Source organism: Budorcas taxicolor, chromosome 1 (genome assembly GCF_023091745.1).
Source record: "Budorcas taxicolor isolate Tak-1 chromosome 1, Takin1.1, whole genome shotgun sequence".
Classification (NCBI taxonomy): Eukaryota; Metazoa; Chordata; class Mammalia; order Artiodactyla; family Bovidae; genus Budorcas; species Budorcas taxicolor.
The window spans coordinates 154,455,001-154,469,807 of NC_068910.1; positions in this window are offsets into that span (position 1 = coordinate 154,455,001).

Here is a 14,807-nt window from a genome sequence, read left to right on the forward strand (position 1 = left end):
TTATGTCCTAGTAGACCTAAAGATGAACATTTGCCATGGAAGCATTTTGGGTTCTTGGTATGTGGACTGCCAGAAAACATCCCCTTAAAATTATCTCAAGGATTAAAAAAAAAAATGATGAACAATTCATCATATTGATCATTGTTTTCATAGCCCAGACCACTGTGTCTCTGTGTGTTCTCACAAGAGTGGGGACTTGAAGCTGCGTGCCCTGCCCCCACCCTTTCCCTTTTCCTTTTTAATGGACCCGATGGCAGGTCTACTCCCCTCCTTTATGCAGCCCATGGAACCCAGCGGAAGCTGACCCCATTCTGCCCCACAGACAGATCATGACTGAGCTAAGACTTCAAGTCAATCAGATTAATCTTACAGGCAGCCAGTTCCAAGAATGGATACATTTTAGTATTTTGACCAATAAGCCAAGAGAAATGACTTGTCAGGGCTCTCTGGGAAAAATCCTTCACCCTCCCTAGGGTGCACCTGGGAACCATTCTTTTTCCCACTGAATGTGAATAGCATGCCATATGGCCCAGATTTCTACTGGAAACACTCTAAGGCCACAAGAGTAACCAGCTTCAGGATAAAGTAACATACTGGACAGCAGAATATAGCATGAAAAGGACACGGGTTCTTCGTAATGACCGTCCAGCTGCAAATCATCAACAATGCTGCGCCTGGACTTCCTGTTGCGAACAACAATAAAGTCCCTTGAGGTTTAAGTCCATTTCAGTGGGTGTTCTGTTCCATGCCTACCGTTCTAACAGAAGCCTTTATGGGAAGGTGCGTGCCTGCAAGTACAGAATGGTTTCCTGGCAGGTAACAAAGTATTATATCAGCTGTAAGGCAAATTAAAACTTTGTAAAACTTGCAAAATTGAAAACTTGCAAAACCCTCCAGAGAGTTCTGAACTATTTAAGTGCTTCAGTACCGTCTAGAGATTTCCAGAACAGTGATTTCTTAAATATCACACTGCAACTCCTCTAACAATTCTAAAGATCTATGACTATCTGAAAGCTTACTGGACACTGGTTTGGAACTAGTATTTGATGAAAGTGGAGAATTTTTTAGGCTGAATTTTAATAGCAAGGATTATGGTGAAGGAAGAACTCTTAATGCTTAAGGCCTTTATTAAATTGCTGCCACCCCTCATTTGAGCTATAGAACTTACTAATAATGGGTCATAATATTAATTATTATGCACTTGCTCTGTGCCAAGTACTTTATAAACATTTATTTGCCCATTTAGTTGTTCTAACTACCTTGGTGTTATTATCTTTACTAGATCAGCAAATTGAGGTTCAGCAGAAGATATAGAGACAACCACAGTTTCAGCTTATGTTCATTTGTTTTTAGAACTTAGGCTATTAGCTGGTACATTGTATTGTCTTAAAACATTAGTATTTTGCTCATTTATTCATAGTAAACAATGAATATTCACTAAGTGCCAGATACTGTTCTAGGCCCAGTAGAATACATTAGTGAATAAAATATTGCTGCTGTTGTTGAGATTATGTTCTTGTAAAAGGTGATAGACTGAAAAAACAAGTGCACAAGCACACACAGGTATGTGTATGTATGTATTATGTAAAATGCTTGCACATGTAAAATGTAATGGCAAAAGTGGAACTTGTTGTGTGACTTCATTACAGAAATATTAACATCTAGTGAGGAAAACTATACACCTAACCAAACTGGTGCGTTTTGGCTCTAGGGAAAAATCCTGTCTTGGTTAGATTGCAAAAATGAAGTCCCTGGCTCTTGGTCGAATGGTGCAATCTCTAATCTCTGCCAGTAGGTGGCAGTCATGCCCTACAAACATTTCAAACAGGACCCTGATTGGCACGCACAGCTTACAATGAGACTTAAATTCTTTGATTTTATAATGCTAGAGCTTCCTATGCTATCTAATTATCTCTGTTGAATGGGTTGGGTATATGAAAGTCTTAATCAGTGCAATTTGAAATACAGGTAATGTGGTTGTGTAATTTTCAGTGACAATTCATACAACTTTTATTTTAAGGTCGTCCTAAAAATGTTGAACACATTCTGTTGAAGCCTATGGATTATATTTATGTTCATGATAAACAATCAGACTGCATGATGAAAATAGGATTATTGAAGTGCAGCATTTTGCTAAATTATATAGTCAGAACACACTTAGAGTTGAAAATCTAATAAAGGTTTTCACAGAGGAAAATGCAACTGAAAAATAAAAAACATTTCTGGAAATTGATATGCCTTTTAATCAAGCTTGCAAAGTTGCTCTGAGAATCTTTGCTATTTTAAAGGAGGGAGAACTTTGCAATCTGCTGGATTTAGAAAGAAAAGGTATGTACATTTTGAGTTTTGATGCAAGACCTTTTGGTATTATCCTCACCATCATCCTCGTCATTTTTCTTTCGAAATTAGGTTGAGGGGTTAGAAGAGGTAAATTTGTAGCACAGGGGCATCATTTGGTCTTTTCAAACCACACTGATTTTTTGCAGTAAGTGATTGAGCCCCAGTGTTGGATGAAACCCGAGATGGGGAAGTGAAGGGAAGTTTAAAGGAGGTGTCTGTCCTGCTGCTTTGCTAGTGTTGTTTGAAGGTGCGGCCGCTGCCCTGGAAAGCTTCCTTCTTAAAAGTGCTGTTATACTTGCGAGTTTGTAGCCTTATGCATTTGCTGAGAGTGTTATTTGCTTTCTGTCAGATTTACTGTTTGAATGCAAGGCAATATCTTATTTTAAAAGCCTCAAATCCCTTTTGTTGCATTGTTAAGAAGCTATCCATCAATTAGTATTCACAAAAGACATCTTGCTGGTGTCTGCAGCAACCAGTGAATGTGTGACTTGGTTCCTTTTGTGTTGAAGACCTGAGGATTCTAGTGCTTTCTCTTCTATATGTAATCTGAAAATAATTGTGTTTCAGGAAGTTACTGGATTTTTGTAAAGGAAATGACAAACTCACATGTGTTTCAGTCACTAGCCTAGCATTATGTTATTATATTACTCTGAAATAACTGTTGGATACCTTTATTTTTGTTTATTTTCTTTCCCTCTTGGGGTATGTGTGCCTATTAATCTCAGTAATAACAAAATGCCATTTTCTTGAATTAAATTTCATTTAGGAAGTTGAAACCTGTCCTTTACCTTTTTTTCTTGAAGGGTGGCAGAAAAGTGTAAGGAGCTTTTCAATTCTCAGAAGAACTCTGAGTCTATTTTCTCAGATCCTTTCTGGGAAGTTCAGCCACTCATCTGACTGTGGTCCCTGGTTTTTTCTTAAGTTGGATTTACTCCAGTTTCTAACTATGCTGAATTGATCTCAAAAAGTCATGTCTTATGCCTTCCACTTATATCCTAACTAAATCTTAGAATTAAAAAATAAAGATTAATAAGTAATAATAAAGATTAATAAAGAATAATAAATCCAAGATTGGTACCCAATAGACCTTTTAAAACCCCACAATTTGTTTCTCTTTTGCTGCAAGACCAAAGGAAAAAAACCCATAAACTAGTAATAACAACCAGTCTTGAGCTGGGATAAGATGGAACATGAACTAAAATTGGTCAAAATGTCTATAGTGAGTAGTGAATAGTGAAGTCGTTCAGTCGTGTCCGACTCTTTGCAACCCCGTGGACTGTCGTCTACCAGGCTCCTCAGTCCATAGGATTTTCCAGGCAATAGTACTGGAGTGGGTTGCCATTTCCTTCTTCAGGGGATCTTCCCAACCCAGGGCTCGAACCCAGGTCTCCCACATTGTAGACAGACGCTTTACCATCTGAGCCACCAGGGAAGCCCAAAATGTCTATAGTAAAATAAAAATCTTTCTTTGATTTTTGTTTAGTGATTGTCCTGAAGATGTTAACCTAATGATACTTGGGTGAGAAATCACAGAGCATATGAGGACTGCCAATTTAGAAATCTTTGCAAAAGTCCATTCAGTGCTGATCCTGGGACTCTGTTTGCAAGTACCAGGGAGAGTTTTCTTCAAAATGTCTGAGTAAAAACTGAATCAGGGTGGGAGAGCCTTTAATAGAGCAAAGCCGCGAGATAAAAGGGAAGTCACTTGTGCAATGTGGCATTTCAACAGAGTGACAGCCAAAGAGCATGCTTTCTACTCCCGGCCTTGACTAAATGTATCTTTCTTGGAATGTTAAGGTGGAGGAAAAAAAAAAAAAAACATTATTTAGAGCTAGAAAGAAAATCTTTTGCGAAGCGATAGAAAAGCGGGGACCCAGTGCAGCTTTCTGAAGTGTCTGAAGAAAGACAGCATGGCTCACTGCTTCTAAATTAGATCACAAATTTTCTGGCTGATGGCAGCATCTTAGTGCTCACCCTAAAGGCAAAGATCTGAACAAATTACATTTTAATGTCTTAGGTTCATTTATCCCTGCTGAGATCACACAGAAGCAAAGAAACACACACACATGGAAATCCAATAGGCCCAAGGGACGTGGCAGCAGTGCTGTCCATGGAGAGGGTAGCAGTGAGAGTGAAATGGAGCTCTGCGTCTGCAGCAGGTGATACTCTGTTTTGCACATGTCATTGCTCTGGTGGAGCACAACCCTCTGATGGACCACACCCATCTTTGATAAAAAGGGGCACAATGGATTTGAGAGCTAGACCTTGTTGAAATGTTCATGGAGTTACAGACTTAAACCCTCACTTGTCCCCTTCCCCCATCCCATACCAGGAAAGATGCTAATGTTGACCTAAAACTCAAATAACATGTTTTTGTGAGAGAGACATGCAGATGACACCACCCTTATGGCAGAAAGTGAAGAGGAACTAAAAAGCCTCTTGATGAAAGTGAAAGTGGACAGTGAAAAAGTTGGCTTAAAGCTCAAGATTCAGAAAACTAACATCATGGCATCCGGTCTCATCACTTCATGGGAAATAGATGGGGAAACAGTGGAAACAGTGTCAGACTTTATTTTTTGGGGCTCCAAAATCACTGCAGATGGTGACTGCAGCCATGAAATTAAAAGATGCTTACTCCTTGGAAGGAAAGTTATGACCAACCTAGATAGCATATTCAAAAGCAGAGACATTACTTTGCCAACAAAGGTCCATCTAGTCAAGGCTATGGTTTTTCCTGTGGTCATGTATGGATGTGAGAGTTGGACTGTGAAGAAAGCTGAGTGCCAAAGAATTGATGCTTTTGAACTGTGGTGTTGGAGAAGACTCTTAAGAGTCGCTTGGACTGCAAGGAGATCCAACCAGTCCATTCTAAAGGAGATGAGTCCTAGATGTTCATTGGAAGAACTGATGCTGAGGCTGAAACTCCAGTACTTTGGCCACCTCATGCGAAGAGTTGACTCATTGGAAAAGACTCTGATGCTGGGAGGGATTGGGGCAGGAGGAGAAGGGGACGACAGAGGAGGAGATGGCTGGATGGCATCACTGACTCGATGGATATGAGTTTGGGTAAACTCCGGGAGTTGGTGATGGACAGGGTGATTCATGGTGTGATTCATGGGTTCGCAAAGAGTTGGACACGACTGAGCGACTGAACTAAACTGAATGACTTTGGAGGATAAAAGCAGAAAAAGGTAACAGAAGGTGTGACCAGAGAGGGGAGGATACTTTGGGCTGGGCTAAGACATTCCATCTTTATTAAACAGAGGTGGTTCTTGGGAACAACAGGACATTTCTGAGAGTGGAAATGACTATTGTGGAAGAGGCATGTGGATGGTAAAGAGGAGGCAGATCATTTAGGAGACTGTTGTAATGCTTGCGGTAAAGAGAAGTAGGGGCTAAAAGATGGAAAATGAAGGGAGGAACGGAGATAAGAAAACTGAAGAAAGGACAGGGATGAACTGGCAGGCCTCGGGAGGCTTAGCAGTGGCTTGGTCACAGCAACCAGAGAGAATGAGAGGGGAATTCCAGTCCTATGAGCTCTTGGGCCTGGGTCACTCTCCAACTGGTGCTGCTGCTTACAAAACAGGATGCCTGGGGATGGAATCAGGCTTGGGGTGAGACAGCAATTCCATTTTCAGGGCAGAGTGTGATGGATTTCTGGGGGAACTATGTAGAATTGTCCATGAAAATAGTGAAAATGTGGAACTAGAGTGTGTGAAGGTCTGACCTGGAGGTGTTTGGGGAGGGAGGAATTAGGGCATAAGAAGCAAATTTCCTTGGAAAGTTTATGCTTCATCTAAAAATTTATTTTGCCTTTTATTCTTCAATATATATGTTTTCTTCTTAACATTGTTTTACAGCTGAGCTTGACAAATAGTTAAATGAAAACAAATCAAGTGTATAAATTGATATTTATATTTGTTTTAACATGAGAATAGCTTTTGATATTACTTACAGTCAAGAAGCAGCAATACTTCTGAGTACTATGGCCTATACTCTAGCATGGACCCCAGGGTGTCTGTAGCTGAGCATTTGACTTCAGTGGTCACTTTTAGTGATGGAAGGGGTTGTCGAAGGAGAGAATACAGAAAGGAGGCTAAAGGGCTCTATTGACACATTGGGGACAAGCCTATAATTAAGAGGAAAAGGAAGATAAATCCAAGATATGAGAAAATTCAGGGAATTTGTGTTGCTGGTACCATGGGGAGGAGGAGATTAAAACATAGATGGTCAGCTCAGTCAACTGTTCCCAAGAAAGCTTCGAGAATGAAGAAAGATTTTTAGATCAGAACTGAAGGTTGAGGGAAGAGATTCCTGCAGAGTAAAGACGGTGGAAATCAGATGCCGAAGTTAAGGAGTAAAGCTGATTAGGGAAGAAGTAGCGGAAGGTGAGTTTCTAATGAAAAGACTTGCGTGTTTAAAGGCTGATAGGAACAAAGTAGTGGGTTGGCCGAAAAGTCTGTTTGGGTTTTTCCATTACATATTATGGAAAACCCGAACAAACTTTTAGGTCAACCCCATACTTTCAAAGGCAGGATAGAAAATACAAGTAAGACAGAGGAGAACTTCATCTGGGGGAGGTAGGAAGGCTAGGTGGGTAGAAGCAAAAACTTCAACCCGGGTAAATCCACAGATGCTAGATCCTGTTTCTCTCCTCTACGTCTGCAGAATTACAAGGAATTTAGTGGTTTAAAAAAATTGTTTTGTAAAGTCGTGGCAGATCTGAGCAATACTAAAGGCAGCATTTATTCTTGCTGGGAAATGAGTTGTGCGGAACCCGGTCTGCTTCGATGGGCTTGTTGCATGCTGATATGGTATAGAAGTGCCCTCCTTGCCAAGCTGGGGTTACAGGAATGTGTCTGCCGTAATACAGTGACCAGCTCTGCCTCCTTTCTCTCACCCAGTGGATTATTCCAGGCCATAGAAGCATGCTAATTTAATTACTACCGCCCTTGCTGGGAGATAGTCTCTAACATTCTTGGGCTTGAGAAGTATGGTGGAAAGCATGGCTTAGGTTGGCATTTGACTCTGCTGAGATGCCAGGATTGCAGGATTCACATCCCGTTCCTGGAGAAAACTAAAACCTATTTGCCAAGTGTGCTAACCGTGCACAGAACATCCTTGAATCCATTAGGGGTTGAGCATATACTTCTTTTGCCAATTTGGCCAACGTAGTATATATACTTCCTTTCCAAGTTGAGGAAAATGAGCCGACTTTCCCCAGTTCCCTAGAGGGATGTCAGCTTGCTACTCTTACTTGTACCTCTCATCAAACATCAGTGCTAATTATGACTGATTAGCATGAGCTGGATTTGTTGACAGAATATCTAATGTAGCTAATCAACTCCAATTTTTTTTCATTAATTTTGTAAATGTATTCCAACTGAAGCACCATGGGGTAAGAACTTTTCTTGTTACAGCTCTTGATCTATCAAAAAATAGAAATATGAGATAAACTATTGTATTACACCTCCCTTAAGTTACTTAGGCTTGTGCCTGAGAAAAGCAAAGAAAGGGATTCCTAGGGGAATAGACCTATCTTCACAAGCTGTGTGTGCTATCAATGAGCCCAGTGGTTCTCAGATGCCATCTATCTTGTGATTGATTACTCAAGAATTCCTCATTTGTAACAGTGGATTTTATTGAAGGTTACTTAATGTCATGTCTGAAAATGTAAACTCAAATCCATTTCACTTGGGTACATTAGCAACATTTCCTTGTGTTGAGTGGAGGTATGTCAAAACGCTGCAATACTGATGCTGAGACTTTTGACCTAACATTTCAGTATCCGTGAAACCAGAGCTATAAATGTCAGCACTAAGTAGCTTCTCTTAGCCAATGTAAATATTCTGAAAATATTCTGATCTGACTGAGTAATAGAAAATTAGTTTAAATCTAACCTCTAAAACATTCTCCCCCAAATCACCTTAATACTTTCCTTAGAGATGGGTTTTTCATTCTCACAGTTCTGTCTCCCCACCCAAGGTGCTGTGAGTATGCTCTCCATTGGCCATTCTGGGATTTCGGTGTTAAGTTTTTGTGTGTGTTTAAGGTTTTATTCTTCTTTTGGTCAGCTTAAATGCCATACCTCAGTTTTCAATGGCAGGAGATTTGATTTATATTAAATATATGGACTGTATAGTCCATGGGATCACAAACAAATGGACAGGACTGAGTGACTTTCACTTTCAAGGAACACTCAAGGCATTGTTTACATGGTAGTTCATTTTTCCAAATTAAACTTCCAAATTTTAAGCACTTAAAATTCCTGTTGATTCCTATTGTATGTATACATTTTTGGGTAAGTGGTCTCATGTACAGAAACCCAACCTCATGGTCTCAGAGGTTATCATTAAAATGCTTCTTTCATATATGCCTATACACAGGGGATATAGAAAGACCAAGGATTTCCATAGTTAAACTTCCAAGGTTTGACTGAAGTTGGTAAGAAGGCTATGAAATATGTGATTTTAACCTTTGCCTATTACCATGTAAATCATTTAGTTTCAGAATGTTTGCCCTGGAATGAGTGAAGGTTTGTATTTTCTTCTTGTCAAAATGCCTGTGAACTGGGACTGAAACAATGATATTTGCAAATGTCAACTGTAATGCCTGTCTGCTGGATCCCAGGCAGCTGCTTTCATATATTTAAAAAATTTGAAACCTTGGATGTAGTTTAAGTATGAGCGCTATGTAAAGGTGGTTTTTCAAAAACGCTGAGTGTATAGTGACCAGAGAAAGAAAGTATGAAAATCCATGTCATTCCTGCTTCACTTACCACTAAAAAGCAGGTAAAATCAGAAAATTATACCTTTTATTTTGCCATAAAACCATTTCAAAATAGGCATTGTTGTTGAGGTATTTTTTTCCAGCACTGTCTTATGTCTTTTTTCCCATTCCTATGTTTACAGCAGGGCATTTGAGATGTAATTTCTTCCAGGAAACTTAGAAGCTTTGGGTTATGGTTGTGATCTCATTAGGAACACATTCTACCCAGTAATTGCTATTGGTTTCACATGGTAAAAGTAAGTTATTGCTCTCAAAACAGCAGATGACAGAGGAATGGTTACAGTTCTTGCCACAATACTGCCTTGTTCTCCCAAGAAAGAATTCTAATATGCTTTGCATATAGTTGACTTCACTAAAACTGTCATTAGGGGGATGGATATATTTTATAAGTGTGGGAGAAATACAATGATTAGATTCAATTTTCATGTAGTAAAAATAAACTTTTGAGTGTTACTCTCTGCTAGAAACTGTTCTCGGTATTTTCTGAGTGTTATCTCATTTAGTCCTCAGAAAAGCTCAACACAGTAGCTGTCTTTGTTTTTTCCCCTTTTACAGATGACTCCACTGAGGTATTCCTTCTGAAAGTTTGAATTTATAGAGTGAAGACAAATGAATTGAAAGATATTCTGAAAGTTGGCTGAGTCAGAGATTATACTTAAGCTTAATCTTTCCTCATAGCTATGTAGGGATTCATTTTGCCTGGTTTCCAGCTTCCCTGAAGAAAATAGATAGCCTGTCGCATCACTAGCAGGGGGAGAAGAAGGACGATGTGGCTGATGGTTCTTGCCTTTCAAGAGGCAGGAGGCTGGTGTGTTCTCTGGTGGTGGGTTAATTTGCTGGCAGTCTCTTCAGGGAGGATGATAAGGTGTTATAACACCTTTCTGGGCTTCCCTGATGTCTCAGCAGGAAAAGAATCTGCCTGCAATGCAGGAGATGCAGGTTCGATTCCTGAGTCAGGAAGGACCCCCGAGGAGGAAATAGCAACCCAGTATTCTTGCCTGGAGAATTTCATGGACAGAGGAGCCTGTGGGTTACACTCCATGGATCACAAAGAGTTGGATACGACTGAGCATGCATGCATATTAGCTATTAGTTCTCATCCTTTGAGAGCTTCTACCTGGGGCAATTTCAGCTTCAAGTTCATAGTAGTTTAGCATATTTAAGCTCCTCTGTTATAAAATTTTGCATCCCCCTTCTGCCTGGGTGTCTTGAGAGAAGAGGCGTTCAGCCTTTGGGTGGATGTGGACAGCATGTGTAGTAAGTGTGAGCTGATGGGAACCGCCGGAGCAGAATGGTAGCCAGGGTCAAGGATGCTGCATGAGGGCTACAGCTGTGACAGGTGCAGGATGGAGAGGAGGAAGGATGAGAGACAGCAAGGATTTTCCACCAGGGTAACAAACAACAAAGGCCAGATGGAGTAAATTCAGGAAGTGGGAGACGCCAACTTTTCAGCAGTGTACAAAAAATAACTAAAAGCCAAATAGAAACACTGACTGACCTATCCCTGTTCATAAAGGGTTGATCTTTCTGTCTGAGAAGAGATCAGTGGTCAAAGCTAAAATCATACTTGTTTTATTTAACTGAAGAGCTCTGGTTTTTAGAATAGTTCAGTTAATAATTCAGCAATCACAGTACATTTTCTTAAATCTTTTTTTAGGTTGTGATTAAAACCATAGCTATCATTTTTAATCACTTTAGATTTACCTGAATCTGACCGATGACTTCTTGGATCACTGAACAGATGCCTGACCTGAGAAGAACTTTTCCCCATGCCGTGTCCCTGATCTTTGACCTTTCTGGAAAAAAGGAAGGAAGGCCCTGAAAAGATAGTAAAACAAAGCCAGAGGCTTGGGTAATTCTCTAATATTGAATGTGGAGAGCTGCGAGTTACTGTTGAAACAAGATTATATTCCATTTGCCTGAGTCGGGGCAGAGGAATTTGCTGGAGGTATGTTTGTTAACGGACCTGTTGGAGTCTTAGCTTACAGTGCTTAATTTCAAGCTGTCACTTTGTCTCATGGGAATGTGGTATTTCTAGTCATTTGCAAGAATATGTGGGCTAAGTTTTGCCACATATTGTGGCCGGGATGAAATTAACGTATATGATCAGAGTCTTCCTCCTGAGGCCCTTAACTCATTAGGACCAGAATACCAAATAACCTGTTTGAATATGCTCTGTTGGCTCTCAGTTTATTTTACAAGCTACTTTAAAGTTTCGGCAGATATATCTATACCTATATATCTACAGATACACATATATACACGCACACACACATCTAAAATAATATACATCTAAAATATATATTTTAAAGATACAAGATGCCAAAGAATTAAAAGCAGAAAAACATAAATGCAAACTCTAAGTCTTCTGTTTAAAGCTAAGTTTAGCAGAAGTATTTTTCCCTTCTCCTTCTATTTACATTCTGTTTTCTACTTGATTACCCCAGATATTCATGAGTGTAAAGCACTAGGTGCCTCTTATACAGTTTCTTGCAAAGTGCATTTGATATGCAAATTGTTATAGTGAGCCATCATTCATAAGCTATTTATGTTCCTTTTAATAGGGAAAGAAGTACTGCGTCTTATTCCATATAAATTTCTCTTTACAGCCTATCAGTACAGAAAGATGCTTGAGATTAAATAAATGTGCTACTCATGTTAATGAATGTCTGATACTTGATATATTTCAGAGATTTTTGGACATTTATAATTACATTCCCCTAATTGCTCTGGGAACTGGCGACAAAAATGAGTGATGGGTAGAGCTTCAGAGAGGGGTCTCCATAGTCCCTCGTCCCACTCCTAGAGTTGACTTACTTCATAAGGAGACCACAGGTCAGTAAGTGGAAAAGAGAAGCATTAAAAAGGTGACTATCCCAGAAAGAATGAAGCAAGCATTCATCCCTTCATTCACTGAATGTTTGTTAATGGTCACCTCCTCTGCTGGCGTAAACGAAGAAGGCATGACTCCGACCCTCAAGACTCTGAGAATCTGGTGGGGAGTCAGACAGGCGACTCAGTGAGTGCTTCTTGCTATCTCACCTTAACCTTAACTCTTGCCACAAAGAGCATGTTCCTTGCTTTCCTAATCTCTTTAAGGCTGCATCTTGGCATTGTCACCTAGTTTCTAGGATATACAGCTTCCCTGCATCCCTTCTTCTTAGGACTTGCTCCTCTCTGGAAGGACCTCCGGCCCAGAGCTTAGCATCTGTACATGCTGCTGGTTATACTCTCTCTCTGTCCATTTTGGGTCACTTAGAAGAGCAGCAGCGCTGCTTCCTAGGAGAAGGGAGGACACCTTTCCTGAATGCTGAAACCCTCCCCAACCCTGGTCCCGTCAGTTGATGGTGGTGACAGCATTTTAAGTGTGACAAGTCTCCTGGGCTTGCTTACGGCAGCTCTCACTGGCCTTACAAATGGATTTTTACATCCTCTTGCACTTACAAACAAGAAGCAATTTTTTTCACTTTAATAAATCAGGCTGATGGTTGGTTGCTGTGAAGCTTATGGCTATAGTTTACACAAAACAAGACAAGTTTGTGCTGCACCCCCCAGGCATAGGCATCGTGCCCCCAGGCAAAGAACTGGTTTCATCCTGTGTTTTCCATTTTATGTTTTATAATACTCCTTTTCTCATTATGAGAGATTTTTCTGGGGATATATTTAAGTGTTGGAGATTCAGTTGGATAACTAGTTAACTGTTAATAGTAATTTGTAATTAGTAACATGTCTTTTGAGATGAGGATTCTCACTTTTGGGGAGTTCATCAGGGTTGTTGTACAGGTTGTGACACAGCATGGGAGTTTGTGAAGCTGTTTGTAGAGAGAGTAATTCTGTTTTATAGGTGACTGTCTATCTGGCAACACATACCATATTTATGATAAAAATAAGTTACAACAATATAAACTCTAAACAGTTGGTGGGATACTTAATATTTCTAGGTCAAAGTATGACGTTGGCTTTGTTTTAAAGACAACTACATTCCAAACTTATGAAGATATTAATTAGGAAATTGGTAATGATGGGAAAGCCATGTTCATAGATTTGTTTTAAAGTTTATTTTCCCCAATGATAACACATGTAGAAAGCTTACTCTTTGAGTAGCATTAAGATAAAAAAAAAACACCAAAAAAACCCAAACAAACAGGTTTTCAAGTCAAACATACCTGGGATTAAATCTGAGCTTTGTCATTTACTGGCTGTGTGACTTAGGTTAGATAAAGTGGTCTGGAGTGTCAGTTTATGTACCTGTAAAACTGGAGTGAACATACACTTCTTTAAGGTTGGCCGTGAGTTTGCATTAAACCATGTATGTTGGGTATTCCTCCCAGGCATTGGTATTCTTGTCACAGGCAGGTCATCAGTCACTGTTGGTGGATGAAGGGGTACAACCTTAATTGAGCTAAGATGCTGCACTAGTGATGGACAGCCTTTTGGACATTGCATTACTGTTCGCCAAGCACATTTCAGATGTGTTGGGCTCTGGGCTAAGCACTGGGCTGTGGAAATGTTGAGCCCCAGGCCTTCCCCTCAGGGAGGTCTTGGTCTGCTGAGGAGGTCAAGCCTGCACACCTGCGTCGCAGTGTCGCGCAGCAGGAACCAGGCCGCAGACATCCTGGCGGTGTGAAGAGGGTCATCTCATTCAGCGGGAGAGGCCCATCTGAGAGAACTTCCTGGAGGGAGTGACCCTTGAGCTGATTCTGGAAGGACAAGTATGAATCACTTTAATTTATTCAATAAGGGAGTAAGAAAGGAGGAAAGAACAGGAAAAAGTCCATGGGGGCCTGAGTCATACCCGACTCCTCATTTTGGGCTAGAAGTTTATGGATTAAAACATCATCTTCTTTTTTGTGGGGTTCATGTGTTTTCCCTTCTCTCCCTCCGTCAGCACAAGAAGGTCTGAGGAGGAGGGGAGACCGCAGGGCTCTCCTCTGTAGGCCTCTGACTCCAAGGTTTCCATTCCGAATGGTGCCACTGGGGAGGCCGTGGGGTACAGGGTGCTTCTCACACCTGGGGAAGCCTTGCGGTCTGTTTCCCAGGGGGTGGCGAGTGAGAGGCAGGGCAGCCCGGCATCGGTGACCCTGCCTCACGTGTGTGGTGGCTGCATCACTGAGTAATTACGGCACCGACACCATGCACCTCGCTCCCTCAGGTCAGGGAGGGAGCATTTTGATGGGAGGATGGCAGCCACGCTGGAGGATGAAGCCTCTTCTGGGCCATGTTCTGTTTCTGAGATTCCCACCTGTCTCTGGACCACCCTCGCCCAGTATCCCATGGCACTTGCTCTTTCTTCTGGGAAACACACTTGCACCTAAACACACTTGCACACTGTTACTTTCGTCACCAGAATGTAAATCACTCCTTTGAGTTTCTGGGTAGGTGGAATCTCTGAGGCTTGCAATTACCCAAGTTATGCAAACAGCCTCTTTTTAAGACTTCATTAGAGTGAGTGCTGCACAGGAAGAAGATGCTTTGTGGAAATTGGGCATTAAAATTGCCTAGAAAATACATTCATAATTGCATATAAAACAAAACGTGTATGTGAGCTGTGTGGTTTTATTTTTAATTATCTGTTTTTTAGTAAACATTACACTCAGATTTCAAGAAATAAAATCCCAAGGCCTTATAAATGAATAAATAAAATATGAGGCATAATAAAATCAGATGATATAATGCAC